Source organism: Pelodiscus sinensis, chromosome 2 (genome assembly GCF_049634645.1).
Source record: "Pelodiscus sinensis isolate JC-2024 chromosome 2, ASM4963464v1, whole genome shotgun sequence".
Classification (NCBI taxonomy): Eukaryota; Metazoa; Chordata; order Testudines; family Trionychidae; genus Pelodiscus; species Pelodiscus sinensis.
In genome coordinates, this window is record NC_134712.1 from 224,147,507 (window position 1) to 224,159,672 (window position 12,166).

The 12,166-nt window shown below is 44.3% G+C and overlaps 1 protein-coding gene across 2 annotated transcripts in view; it reads left to right on the forward strand.

Moving 5' to 3' along the window:
- KIAA1217 (KIAA1217 ortholog) overlaps nucleotides 1-12,166 on the forward strand; it is a 549,474-nt gene that overhangs the window by 227,218 nt on the left and 310,090 nt on the right. Inside the window, exon 1 of one of the 2 annotated variants that reach the window (XM_075922529.1) lies at nucleotides 9,405-9,605. The exons of the other annotated variant lie outside the window; for it this stretch is intronic. The gene's annotated coding sequence lies outside the window, so the exon portion shown is untranslated. Of the gene's footprint in view, nucleotides 1-9,404; nucleotides 9,606-12,166 lie in introns of those variants that run through there. 2 annotated transcript variants of the gene reach the window in all.

Below are 12,166 nucleotides of genomic sequence, written 5' to 3' on the forward strand. Positions count from 1 at the left end.
GACATACAAAGATAGAGTTCTGTACTCTATTATTAGCATATTATTGTATAATTAATTGTATTATTACAATGAACTGCAGTTTCTAATTTGAAGTCTCCAGGAGTTAGGGGATTTCCTAATACTTGGGCATAGTAAACATTTAGTTTGAATTGAGATAATTTTTTTTCCTGTAGCCTATATTTACAATTAAAAAGTAATGGGAAACAATAGAAAGACATTATCACTGACATATTCTGTGAGACTGAATTCACTGGTCTAGGATTTTTCTCTTGGGCCAGTTTGTCAGGAAAGTGTGACCATAAAATCTGGAGCAACATCAAATAGCACTTAAATTGAACTGCTCTGCCTTGAAGCAGATTAATATTGCCGCAAACACAAAAGAGCAGAAAAATGATTACTTAAATTTCTGATACAAAGTATGCAGCTATGTTTTCTCAAATTTATCATTTCACAATTTTCCAATGCAACTTTTTTCTCTCCCCTCCACTCCCATCACCAGAACATCAAGCTGAGGTACAGAAGGCTTTCAAGCTTATTCACCACCAGTTGACACTTTTCAGTGAAGGAAGCCTTCCTCTTGGGGAAAATAATTAAACAAAAAAAAATCTATCCCTTCAAGAGAGAACAAAAAAAAAGCTAACCCCCTCTCCTCACAAAAAATACACAGATACAGAAAAGTGACAGCCTCTCGTCAGCTTGAGTTTTCCATTGTAATTCCCTATGATTTTAGCTTGGGAAAACCTTTTGGGCTGAGAAACACTGGATGTACTCTGAAGGCAAAAGAGATACAATTTCTGTAAATATTTTGAAGACAATTTTAAAAAAACATTTTTGAGGTACAGCTCATTCAAACATTTCCTTTGTTCAGGATCAGGTATAGCTCTGGTAGGGCCACTAACTCCCCGCCCTGTTAGTGCAGCAACTCTGGCTGCTGCTGCTGCATATTTTGGTTTCCTGGGGCCCTGCTGCTTATAGAGGTCCTTTGTGTCTGATTCCTGATGGTTGATATGTGGTATTGCCTTGTGCCCCCAGAAGGAACAGAAATTCGACACCGTATAGATCCAAGCACAAGGGTTTATCATGCACAGCGCTGGCGCAGTGTCACTTCGCTTATTAGGCTCAATGAGACACTACTAAACAATTGATTACAATAGATTATATAGGGTGCCAATGGGTGGAGAGAAACGATGGGGTGGGAGTTCCCAAGCCCAAGCCCCTAGATAGGTTCTAGCAGCAAGACAAAATTAGCACAATAAGCCAGTAATCTAAAAGTTTACATCATTGCTCCGCCCATAGCTCAGGTTAACATGTTTGCTATTATACAGGGTTATCCCTCAAACTTTTCCTCTTGCAAGGTGTTAAATCCTGATTTCAGGTCTATAGAAATGATGGTGGCACTTCTCAGACAGGTTGACCCGCAGGTACATTCCTAGAGGGTCTCAAAGCAAGAAGAACAGTAAACAGTACCCAGCAATGACAATTGTGTATAGTTTATCAATGTGTCCTCTTGAGCTCGGGTTGGCATCTGTGAGGGACGGATGCCATAACTTATGCTGACATGCTAGCCCTCTCCCTGAATTCTGGTTGGCATTCAGGGGGTAAGTACTGTTATCTTGTCCTGAACCACGGAGTAGACTCCGAGGCCCCCCTCTGTGAGTTATGTGCCCGTAATTCATGATAAGTCCCCAATTACTGCTCCCCACCTGGGGTTGTGCTGTCTTAGCTTGTTTATGGCTGGTTAAACAAACATGTCTGTTTCTTGCTATCTCAACATTTCTTTAGCCATGTATTGTCCATTGTTAACTAAGTCTCATGCCTCAGACCAGGCCTGTTCAGTTTGGGCTTATGTGAAAGATTCTTAACAGAGACTGTGGTCAAGATCTTACATACATATTATTGGGATTTTGGCCCTTCACCCCCATTGTAGGTGTACTCCTCTCCCATGCTGCTGGTGTTCAGGTCCTGAAAAAGGGTGGTAGAAGGAGATCCCAGCTGGTGCAGTGGCTCTGACTTGTCCTGCACAGGAGTCTGTGGCCAGCTTAGCTGTGCAGTGAATGTTTGTATCTTGTAAGGTGAGAACTGAATCAGACACAACTTCTGTGCACTGGCTTCACTCAAGTATGTTTCATAAGATATAAAAAGTGTACATGACATTCCAGTAGTAGTGGACAGCATGGAATTGTTTCCTTTTTCTTTTAAATCCGGAAATTCCATATAGAGAACTATTTTAAGAGAATGTTAATGTTGCATGATGAGATTAAAAAGTCAGGCATGCAAATTCAAAGAGATGTGATATATGTTGTCCATATGCATGATGATACATTGCTTTGTTATGTGAAGATGGCTTTATGCTGCTTCTGTGACTGGAGAGATGAGCTTCCTGTGAAACTCAGGTCTAGTGCTTGATATCTGTGGACTATTATTAACACCCCAAGCTATATTTCACAGCAGAGCTATCAGATGTACAGATGCATTGCATCTTCCATGCGGGTCTTGCCTTTCAACTTACAGGAATCCAGGATGCCTCACAAACATGTAGCTCAGTGCTCAGGTGCAGCCAAGCACTGCTTATTGCAGCTGATGTGAGATTGGTCCCTTCTAGAGTTTCAGCTGCTGCATGACTCAGAGCAACTGAGAACAGTGTTTTGGCAGCTCTGTGTTTTGCCTATTTGTTTTGACCCTCAAGTGGTCATTCCACTATCAGGAATGGTTCCCTGGTTACTTTCCCTTTTATTTGGCTTAAACCTTGAAATGTCCCTTTTGTCCAGGGGCTGCAAGAAGGAGTACGTAGACAGCACCAACTAAGGAGTCTTCTATACTACAGAAATCCCTAGAAAAGGTGAGAGAGACTAGGGCCAGCCTGCATCCTTACCAGGTAGTTAGTGGAGGGGCCTGATGGCTTCTTCCTGCCTCATTTAACTCCACCTCTTCCTGCCTGTGGAATGTGGGAGAGATGGACATGAGGCCTGAGGCAATAGGTCCATTTCTTGCACATCTTCCCACCAAAAATGACAAAACTCTAATTTCATTGGAAGCAGGTTCATGTAAAAGTGATCTCATTATTGCCAGATGGATGGTGGGCTCTCAGTTGAGGCAGGAGGGAACATGGAGTTGGGTTTTTCTATTTATTATTTATTTTCCTTGAAATGTACTTTGACTACATCCCAGTATGAGGTTGAAAACATTTTAGAAAAAGCAAGTTTCAGATTGTATTTAATATACACACAAGATGAACATAAGTGCATGAATAGCATTGGACAAAGGAAAGTAATAATGATTCTCTGTGTGCATAATCTGTAGCTCCCAAAATGTATCACACTGGAGCGTAAGGATCATTATCTCCCTTTTATGATAGGGAAGCTGTGAGAGAGCGAGTTGCTGAAGGTTATGGTGGTAGGAATAAAGCCCAGGTCTCTTGACTCTCCAGTACAGTAGTCTATCCACTGGACCACACTATCTGCATAGGGAGTTTGCAGAGTTGCTTAGGTCCCATTTATTTCCAGTAGGTGAGTGATGTGAACCCATAAATGACCCACCTCTAACATCCCCATGAGCTCAAGCTAGTACTTAATTAAAAATCGCAGAGAAGTCTGTAAGAACCCACCAGGCAGTACCAGGGATCTCACTAACTGCACTGCAGCAGAGAGCCTAGTGTTTTCAGTCACTGGCACTTTTATCTCTCATAAAATATAAATAAAAATTATACATTTTATTTGGCAGCTGTTTATAAATGGCTTCTTTTTAGTTGGTAACTTGGGTGCTCCTAAATGTGTGTTTGGAGCAACATTGGCTCTAGGAGGAAAATAAATGCTAATAGGAGTTAAATTTTTAATGCTTTCAGATTTTTATATTTTCAGTCTTTCCATTAAAAAATAAAATTACGTTTTGAAGGAAATGTGGCACTGTAATGCTATGATCCCTGTCTAAACTGTCTTCTATTTATATTATTTAACAAAGTTGTGAGAGCAAGATAAGTTAAATATTTATAATAGGATCTTACCTTCATTCATCTCATGTGGGTGTAAAGAAAGAATAATTGTGAAGATGTGAAGAACTGTGGCTTATATAAATTAATGTAAAAGTCAAGCTCTTTAAAGAGAGGCAAATATTTGTTCCTAATGTGTGTATGTGATGGATTGTGTGATGCTTCATTTTAATGCTTTCATGGTTGGTTTAAAAGACCAAAAGTGCAAGTGAGTTTTGTGGTAAATTTGCAAAGAGAAGAGCAATTTAACATGAGACTGACCTTTTACAGCGTGAAATGAAAAAATGTACTGTTAGAGTTACCAGAGTGTGGCAGGATGTTTAATCAGCTTCTTTGCTTTAAGGAACAGTAGGAAGGAGATGATGTATTCAAGATGATGACTTCTTCTAGACCTTAACTCGTAATGCCAGGATCTGAATACAATAGCAGATCAAATCTCTCTACAGGAACTTCCTACTGGACCCTCTATTTTAGATTTTTGAGGTTCCTTTTTCCTTAGCTCCTTACTACTTGCCTTTTGCCCCTCCTAGGGCTCTGAAGTTATTTCTTCCCTTTCCTTTCAGTTATTCTTCTAAAACCCTGATGATAAAGTTTTGCCCAGTATAAAAATACATTATCCATACTGAAGAGTACGAAAAAAAGGGAAAAAGACAACATGATTGGAGCCATGTTTCAGAGTTAATTTTAGTGGTCCTATGAGGTATTAGATTAGCGCTGAAGACTGTCACAGAACCATTATCACGTTGGCAGCAACAGTGCAAACTTTCCACACTTCTGTGCTGTTGTGCTTTACAGTGCCAGTGTTGGGTCACTGTGCTGTTTGCAGCTGTTCAAGCTCTAGGAGGGAGGTGGAGAGGGGACGGAGCATGAATCAGTGGATTCATAAAGCTCTGAAAGTGCTGGGACGGGGAGGTCAGTGCAGTGCTCCAATAGCCCAGTGCATGAGATGGACACGGGGGAGGGGACACACAAGGATTGTGTGGGCTGCAGGTTGCCCACCACTGGTCATACAGCCCCACTGAGAGGAAGGAGGGCCACTCATGCCATCCACTTACTGGTCTTGGTTGCTCATCACTGAGCTAACTGGTTGATTTCAGTGAGGTTGTTGATACTTGGGCATGATCATCTATTGTCTTTGTATTAAAATGTAACATCATTTACTATTAGAACACGGACAGTCCCTAACTGACCATCTTACTTTTATCTTTTACTCATTCCTCATTTCTCTGTCCCTTGGTTTGCTTTGTCTTTTTGGACTCCCAGGTTTTCAGCACAGCAATTGTACCCCCTTCTCTGTTTATAAGATGCCTAGAGCATTTTGAGCACTGCCAGAAACAACTGACAATTATAATACAAAGCATTATCAAAAACGAGCCCTCTCTGATTTTGAGTACAGGAAAAACCAAAATAGTTCTGGCAGAGGCAGATTGGGGAATTAATGAAGCTTTCCCAAAAATTCCAGGAAGTCGGGATTGGAGGTTCCATTTGTGATGCAGCTCATTGCGACCTGAGCTTTATGTTTATCATCAGGGCATTTTCCTTGCCTATCAATTAGCTCATGTGGGTGCCCTCCCGGAATCTCTCCATCCACTGAGTTTCCTGTTACCTCCTTCAAAGCTCTACGGCTGTGTCTACACTGGCATCCCTTCCGGAAAAGGGATGCTAATGTAGCACAGCGCAATTGCAAATTCCGCGGGGGATTTAAATATCCCCCGCGGGATTTGCATTTACATGGCTGCCGCTTTTTTCCGGCTTGGGGAAAAGCCAGAGAAAAGCGCCAGTCTAGACGTTATTCTCCGGAAAATAAAGCCTTTTCCGGAGGATTTCTTATTCTTATTCCTACTTTATTTTCCGGAGAATAACGTCTAGACTGGAGCTTTTCTCCGGCTTTTCCCCAAGCCGGAAAAAAGCGGCAGCCATGTAAATGCAAATCCCGCGGGGGATATTTAAATCCCCCGCGGAATTTGCAATTGCGCTGTGCTACATTAGCATCCCTTTTTCGGAAGGGATGCCAGTGTAGACACAGCCTACATGTCTCAGCTCTTTTCTCTTTAAACTTCCTTGTCAAGCTTTGCATCAGTCTCCCTCTCACTGGGCTGTCCATGCTCCAGGAAGTGTGGGCTGCGCTCTGGCAAGGACCAGTGGGGGCAGCCACTCTGCAGAAGGCAGGCAGGCAATTTAAAGGGGCCAGCCGGGGGCGCGCTGTAAGGGAAGCACGCACTGCCCAGCCAGGCTATTAGGAGGAGCTGGCAGCAGCTCCCATTTGGCCAGAGCGCCTGTCCCCAACCTGCTCCTGCCGGGGGCTGGAGGAGAATCAGAATCAGCCCCCTTACAGTCAGGCTGTGACTTCAGCACCCCCGGCCCAGATCTGCCACAGGATGGGCAGGTGGCGGCTTTGCTCCTGTTGCAGCAGTGTGGCCCCAACCTCACTCCTGTGGAGGAGGAGGAGTATGGAATCGGCCCTTGTCCAGCTGTGGCAGCCTAGCTCCAGCCTGATCCTGGGGCAGGCCCTGTGGTCTGATCTTCATATGCCGACAGCCCCACTCCTGCTGTGGTGGCCCAGCCCTGGCCTCACTCCTGCCAGAGGGTGGGCTGCAGAACTGGTCTCTGTCCAGCTGCAGCAGCCTGACTCTGGCCCTGGCCCTGTGGTCTGCTCGACATCTGCCATGGGATGGGCTGGCAGTGGCCCCATCTGACCATGGTATCCTAGTCCTGTTTCTGCATGGTGAGGGTAGGAAGGGGGAGGTGGAATTGGTTGCAGTGTCCCGATCCTGGCCATGTAAGTTAAGCCCCCCCCCCCACTACACACATACACACTAAGCCCCCGCTCTATGTGCGCACGCGCACACACACACACACACACACACACACACACACACACTGCCTTGAGCCCCTCATACACCTCAACCCTGACTCCTGCCCCGCCTGCAGACACATACACCAATCTCCTGCCCTGAGTCCCTCATACACTTCAACTGACTCTGACATCCACCCCAGCTCTGACTCCTGCACTCCCCCCCCCACACACATTCCCAGCCCCCTGACCTGATTTCTGCACCCTCCACACCTCAACCCTCTGCCCTGAATCCCCTACACTCCACTCCACACTTAAATTTCTTACAGGTACTGTTGAATCACAGACCTCCCCTGCCCGGAAATCCCCTCGTGGGGAAGGGGAGAAAGGGATTGTGATAGTACAGGTCCTGTAAGATATTTAAGTTACCTTCATCCTTGTTGTTCAACCTAAACCTCTCTTGCTCAATTTAAGCCCATATTCTCAGGTTTGTCATCCCTTTGTAAATTTTTCCCATGCACTTCCTTGTGTAAGGTAGCTGCTTGAACTCATCTGCCTGCAAGGCCTGTATTTTGTCTACCTTTAAACAGTTCCTTTTAAAGAACTGCTGCTGCCACCATTCAGTTTGCAGTGAATTGAGTTGATTTTGTTCACTTCCACCTACCTCTGTCTGGTCTGAGACTTGAGCTTTTTGGAGCAGGCACCATCCCTTCGTGAAAGTATAGAGAGCATGTAGTACATAGTAAGTGTGGCCCAGGGGTGAAAGTAACTTACATTTCCTACAGGTACCATTGTATGCTTCCCCACTCCCCCCACCCACTCCAGGAGGGCTCATGGCAGAAGTTCGGTGGTGTGATGTGGCAGTACTTGTAAGAAATTAGGGTGGAGTTTGGAGGGCTCAGGGAGGGGCTGTGATGGTAGCAGGAGTAAAGTTTGGGGGAAGTGAGGAGGAGTTCAGCTTGGCCTGGAAGTGGTGCAGAAGTCAGAGCTGGGCGAAGTGAGGAAGGGGCTCAGGGCAGAGTCAGGGCTGGAGTGTGTGGAAGGGTGAGGGAATTGGAGCTGGGAGTATGGGCCACTGGGTAGAGAGTTTGGGTGTCTGTGGGGGCACTGCAGGAGTCATGGTTGGTGGGGTGAGGAGGGTTCTTCAGGACAGAGGGCTGGGCTGTTGGGGATGCAGGAATCAGTGCAGGGAGCTGAGGGTATGCAGGGCTCAAGGAGGGGTTGGGTGTGTTGGTTGTGAGGTTGGAGATTGCAAGGGGCAAGGATTCCCTTTTGGGCAGCTAGAGGGGACTAAAGCCTTCCAATTCCTACCAAAGCTGCTTGTTGCTTGCTGTTCCTCTTCCATCACTTTCAGGGAGCAAGGGGAAAGCTTGCAACATGGATTGGTCACTCCTCTGCCCCCACCCTGCCCCTGCCAGGAGGGAGAGGAGTGCAGGGACACTGTGCTTTCCTCTTGGGGCAGGCACAGTCCTGAATAGGGGCGGGGAGTGCATCCCTAGCCAGCCCCTTTAACTTGCCTGGTTGCCTGCTGCTTAGTGAGGCAGCCTGCAGGAGAGCCCCAGGAGCTTGGCTGAACACATGCTGCGCTGCCGCCTGCAGCAGAGTCTCCCAGCCCCAGCTGGCTTTTAGTGGAACAGCACGCCAGGGTGCACCATCTTATTTTCACCTCTGGTGTTGCCCTAAACACATACAGGGTGAACCTGTCTACTCCACTACCCCCGAGACTTGACCAGTGCCAAACCAGAGAATTTGCTAAAGCACGGGAGGCCAACATAGAGTGACAGTGGGTCTCCTTAAGTGCGGGAAGTATGGGTGTGGGAGGTGCTGCAGCCCTTCAGGCTTTGTGCCCAGCTGGACTCTGCTGCCACCCAGGGACCCATCTGCTAGCCCCTCTGTTACCAGCCTGGGCCGGTGAGGGGCATGGACAGAGCCCCCCGATCCTCTTCCCCACTTCCTCCCCCACTTGTGCCCCATGCCTGCTCTTCCCCCTCTCTACTGGAGCTTGAATACCACATACAAGTGATTTGTGACATTCTGGAAGCACTGGGAGGGAAGTGGAGGAGTAGGTGAGCAGGTGACTTCTGGCATGCACAAGGCACGGAAGGAGGGAGAGAGGGGGGTAGCTTGTTGCTGATGGGTGCTCTGCAGCCTGCACCCACTAATTTTTCCCCATGGGTGCTCCAACTCCCATGAACTTCGCACCTATATGCTGGAACTCAGATGCTACTTGTCCAGTGAGTTCTGAACTACAGAGGGTCAACCTGTAGAAAATAATAAGTAGTAATAATTAATGTGTCTACTTAGGTGCAGGATAATGGTCCTTGTGACTGACATCATAAAGATAATAAACTCCTGAGTCCTGTGCACGTAGTACGTACGTCCTCTGATTCACAGTCAAAATCTTAAGTACGGCTTGTAAAGTATATTTTATGAAATATGTAAGCACAAGTTGTCTAAAATATAGATTTTGGTGCTGTATAAATATACAGCTGTGCCTGTTGTAATACGAATGAGAACCAGAATTTTAAAAAATGAACTTCTATTGCAAGATTAACACTTAGGTAAGAAAAGAATTAGTTTGAAATGTACTGAAATAGATATAGGTCTTTATAATGATACTTGCACATTCCCTCTACAGTATATTAATCTGCACACGTGTGAAAGTGTTTGAAGATTCTTGTAGACTGCAGAATTACTTCTTCAAAGAATAATTCCATAACAGGGTATAGTAACTCCTTCTGTTTCCCGCCCTCCGCTCCCTCTGCTTCCTAGATAAACAATTGGTAAACTTTCTGACAGAGAAAGTAGCAGTCTGTCTTCCATTAGGTAAGAATTCTGTTCTGTTTACCTCACTGGATAAAGTGCATTGTAAATACTGTAAAATAGTTTTTTTGGACCTTAAACCTTTTGTCTATTTTTATTATTCTTTGTCTAAGCGTATCTTTAAGTCAGTGAGACTGCAGTAAATATTTATTATTGACAGTCAAAAATTCTATATTATACTAAATGAGTCTAAGTTTTCTGTTAAAGATGTGTTCTTAACAGGCTATCTATTTATGGCTTTTATTAATAAGTACATAATTTTTAGGATGTACATTAAAGGCACAGTTTACAAGATTGGTACAGCTAGGACCTAGTAAAGGACAAAACTGAAATATGTTTTCACTACTTCAATTTGCAGTGTTTACATAGGATTTTGGGTGCAGCCGATAGCTTAGATTTAGATGTGTTGACATTTAGCACAATATTTAGAAAGTCCTAGATATCAGCATGCAAATCAAATTAGCCTAAAGTGTTACCTCTTTTTCTCAGATGAAATAATCATAATATGAATTGATATGCATAGTATCTTGTTAAGATTACAAGAGGTACAAGTTTTGCCCATGTTAAATAAAATACAGCCACATATCAGCCCAGGATAATGCTTCAAAGAGTATCAGTAAATATTTGTATGTTGTGTCCTTTTGGTAGTAGCATTCATGCAAAACAGATAACTGGTTGTCACACATTTTTAAGTTATTTCTACTGTTACTTTGACTTGTCCTAGAAGTATTCTCAGTTTTATTTCTTTAGTCTTTAATTGAAGTTTTCTTACTTTGCCAGATAATTTGAGGCAGTATCATGTATTTTTTCATATTTTCTCCAAAGGTGTAGCTAGTATCTTTCAGTTGCAACCTTCTCTCCTTTTGTTACTTTGGCAATAAAGTATTTCTTTTTCGATTGCCTGCATACTTCGTTTCTTGATGTTTCTGTTTCTAGTTTATCATCACTGTTTCTGTACTTGGTGAGCAAGTGCCTATATTCTGCATTTTTTCCATGTTAAAAAGTAATTATTAGAATGAAGCTTTGAGTCAGGGATTAGCTTCAATTTGGCTCTTTATTTTTTAAGTATATTAGTGTTCAGTGTGTCAGATTGTCATAGATGTATCTATGGAGGATTCTCTTCACACATGGTGCTCTCCTGTGTTTCCTAGGTGCATGTCTTTAGGAAAGATGAAAAAGATAAGGATATGGGGGAAATGTTCAGGCCAGAGGGAGATACACACTGAAGAAAATCCTTGGAAAAAAGTTATATATTGTTCCTTGTAGTCTCCTTGGGTTGACCCCGAGTTTGCTGTGTCCAGGCCTATTCCAGTGGAGTTAGAGAAGGTGAATACCAGTGCAGAGATGCAGACTCTTTCCACAGATGACTCTGACCTCCCACATTTCCCTGGTTACACCAGAATTGCAAATTTGCTCTGTGGCTCTCTCGGTTGGAGGACAGCAGAAGTTACCATCTAATATGAGAGCATCCCCATGAAAAGATCTTCATGGACATTTTTTCCTAAATAGCCCCTTCCTCATCTTTTAACACAGGAGAGGACTCAGTGTAGGAAAATAAAGGGAGGGAGAGAATGAAATGTGGATTGTCACACACATTGCTTATAGAACAGAGCACACCTGTTTTTCTCTTACTTGACGCAACAAATTACCAGTTGATGTCAAATGTTAAATTTTCCCATAGACCTGGAGAATTGTGTGGGCTTAAACGTGAAGACTAACATTGCCGACAGTGGAGAGTCCAGTAGATTGTTTAGAGCATCAATGGGCGACCTAGGGTAGTGAATGGACCACATGAGTGGCCCTCCTTCATCTCAGTGGACCACAAGATTGTCGTACACAAGACGGTCTTCTGGTATAGGGTAGTTTTGCTAAGTGCGTTTGCGTACCTAGAATTAGTGGCGTGTGCCAATTGAACTGTAGCCTTGCTTTGAAGACAAAGGGAGAGCATGGCTCTCACGGTCAAGGCTGTGTGCAGTCAGCCTGCGCCTCACTTCGAGTGCATGTCTCGCTAGTAAAAAATAAGTGGATGGAAAATAAGTGGTCAGAAACAATTTACTGTACTCTCCACTGTGGGCATGTCTCTTTAGTAGTACTGGTAGGAAAAAAAATAAGTGGAGGGAAACCAGCAGAATTGGGCAACCTTGCCCATGGGCAACAATAAACAGAATATCACATGGGCCACATGTAGCATCCCAATGGGCTGCATGCGGCCTTCAGGCTGCAAGTTGCCCATCACTGTTTTAGAGGTTCATTGAGTTTCCACATCACTGCATTCTTAAAGTCAAGGCTATTCGGGACTGTGTCATTTGGATTTTTTAAGACTAGCTGTTAAAAAGGGCTCTGGAACTTATTACCCTGCTTTGCCTCTGGTGACATCTTTTTTGAGCAGGGTTAGTACACAGTGGTAAAACACCCAAGTCCTTTGTTTATTAGCCACAGTTGCTCACACTGTCCTCTGTAAGGAGAGATTCAGGTGCCACCCAGCTGATTACCAGAGAGCCAACAGCCATCCATACTTGGCAGCATATATTTCAGTCGGTGGTGCACATCTGCACATGCCTTGG